This window comes from Arachis hypogaea, chromosome 5 (assembly GCF_003086295.3).
Source record: "Arachis hypogaea cultivar Tifrunner chromosome 5, arahy.Tifrunner.gnm2.J5K5, whole genome shotgun sequence".
Taxonomy (NCBI): Eukaryota; Viridiplantae; Streptophyta; class Magnoliopsida; order Fabales; family Fabaceae; genus Arachis; species Arachis hypogaea.
The window spans coordinates 47,551,654-47,554,370 of NC_092040.1; the positions used below are offsets into that span (position 1 = coordinate 47,551,654).

General features: G+C 31.1%; 1 non-coding gene across 1 annotated transcript; it reads right to left on the reverse strand.

The window, feature by feature from the left end:
* Nucleotides 1-2,355: 2,355 nt before the first annotated feature.
* LOC112805068 (small nucleolar RNA R71) lies at nucleotides 2,356-2,459 on the reverse strand. The gene has a single exon (XR_003203680.1). It is a non-coding gene; the product is annotated as a small nucleolar RNA R71 (small nucleolar RNA).
* Between the last annotated feature and the right edge of the window lie 258 nt (nucleotides 2,460-2,717).

The window sequence follows — 2,717 nt, forward strand, 5'->3', positions numbered from 1 at the left end:
AATTATTAAAACTCCATAACTATTTGAATCCGCCTGACTGGGATTTACAAGGTGACCATAGCTTGCTTCAAGCCGACAGTCTCCGTGGGATCGACCCTTACTCACGTAAGGTTTATTACTTGGACGACCCAATGCACTTGCTGGTTATTTGTGCGAAGTTGTGAAGAATAGTGATATTACAATTGTGCGTACCAAGTTGTTGGGGCCATTGAGATCACAATTTCGTGCACAAAGTTTTTGGCGCCGTTGCTGGGGATTGTTCGAGTTTGGACAACTGACGGTTCATCTTGTTGATCAGATTAGGTAATTTTCTTCTTATTTTATTTTCAAAAAAGTTTTCAAAAACCTTTCAAAAAATTTTTCTCTTTTTCATTTTTCTAAAAGTAATTTCCAAAAAATCCAAAAAATTAATAAAATCATAAAAACCAAAAATAATTTGTGTTTCTTGTTTGAGTCTAGTGTCAATTTTTAAGTTTGGTGTCAATTGCATGTTTTAATTTTTCTAAAAAAAATTTTGAAAACTCATGCATGGTGTTCTTCATGATCTTCAAGTTGTTCTTGGTAAGTCTTCTTGTTTGATCTTCATATTTTCTTGTTTTGTGTCTTTTGTTATTTTTCATATGCATTTTTGCATTCATAGTGTCTAAGCATTAAAAATTTCTAAGTTCGGTGTCTTGCATGTTTTTCTTTTCTTGAAAATTTTTCAAAAATAAGTCTTGATGTTCATCTTGATTTTCAAAGTGTTATTGGTGTTCATCTTGACATTCATAGTGTTCTTGCATGCATCATTTGTTTTAATCCAAAATTTTTATATTTTGAGTCATTTTGTGGTTTTTCTCTTTCCTCATTAAATTCAAAAATAAAAAATATATTTTCCTTATTTTACTCATAAATTTCGAAATTTTGGGTAGACTTAGTCAAAAAATTTTAAAATAAGTTGTTTCTTGTTAGTCAAGTCAAGATTTCAATTTTAAAAATCTTATCTTTTCAAAATCTTTTTCAAAAGTCAAATCTTTTTCATTTTTATTATTTTCAAAAATTTTAAAAATTGTTGTTCAAAATCTTTTTTTTAATTTCATTTCAAATTTTCATAAAGTTTACTAACAATTAATGTGATTGATTCAAAAATTTCAAGTTTGCTACTTTCTTGTTGAGAAAGGTTCAATCTTTAAATTCTAGAATCATATCTTTTGGTTTCTTGTTAGTCAAGTAATCAATTTTAATTTTAAAAATCAATTCTTTCTAAATTTCTTTTTCAAAATAAATTTCAATCATATCTTTTCAATCATATCTTTTCAAACATATCTTTTTCAAATCATATCTTTTTCAAAACCAATTTCAAAATCTTTTCTAAACTTCTTATGTTTCCAAAATTTATTTTCAAATCTTTTTCAACTAAATAATTGACTTTTTGTTTGTTTCTTATCTTTTTCAAAACCACGTAACTACTTTTCTCTCTCTAATTTTCTAAAATTCCTCACCCTTTTTCAAAATTCTTTTTAATTAACTAATTGTTTCAAATTTTAATTTTAATTTTATTTCTTCTCTTAATTTTTGAATTTTAACTAATAATTAAAATAAAAACAAAAATATTTTTCTTCTCTTTTAGTTAATATTTGAATTCCCTCTCTCTCATCTTTTCTCTATTTATTTATTCATTTACTAACACTTCTCTTCATCTCAAAATTCGAACCCTCTCTTCTCCTCTGTGTTCGAATTTTTCTCTTCTCCTTTTTCTATTTTTTTCTTCTTCTACTCACATAAAGGAATCTCTATACTGTGACATAGAGGATTCCTCTTCTTTTCTGTTCTCTTCTTTTTCACATGAGCAGGAGCAAGGATAAGAACATTCTTGTTGAAGCTGCTCCGAAACCTGAAAGGACTCTAAAGAGGAAGCTAAGAGAAGCTAAAACACAACACTCTGAAGAGAACTTTAGTGAAATTTTCGAAAAAGAAGTAGACGTGGCCGAACCCAACAACAATGTAAGGAAGATGCTTGGTGACTTTACTGCACCAAATTCCAACCTCCATGGAAGAAGCATCTCAATCCCTGCCATTGGAGCAAACAATTTTGAGCTAAAGCCTCAATTAGTTTCTTTGATGCAACAGAATTGCAAGTTTTATGGACTTCCATCAGAAGATCCTTTTTAGCTCTTAACTAAATTCTTGCAAATCTGTAATACTGTTAAGACCAATGGGGTTGATCCCGAGGTCTACAGGCTTATGCTTTTCCCTTTTGCTGTAAGAGATAGAGCTAGATTATGGTTGGACTCTCAACCTAAAGATAGCCTGAACTCTTGGGATAAGCTGGTCACGGCTTTCTTAGCCAAGTTCTTTCCTCTTCAAAAGCTGAGTAAGCTTAGAGTAGATGTTCAAACCTTCAAACAGAAAGAAGGTGAATCCCTCTATGAAGCTTGGGAGAGATATAAGCAACCGACCAAAAAGTGTCCTTCTGACATGCGTTCAGAATGGACCATCCTGGATATATTCTATGATGGTCTGTCTGAATTGTCTAAGATGTCATTAGACCATTCTACAGGTGGATCTATTCACCTAAAGAAGACACCTACAGAAGCTCAGGAACTCATTGATATGGTTGCAAATAACCAGTTCATGTACACTTCTGAAAGGAATCCTGTGAGTAATGGGACGCCTCAGAGGAAGGGAGTTCTTGAAATTGATGCTCTAAATGCCATATTGGCTCAGAACAAAATGTT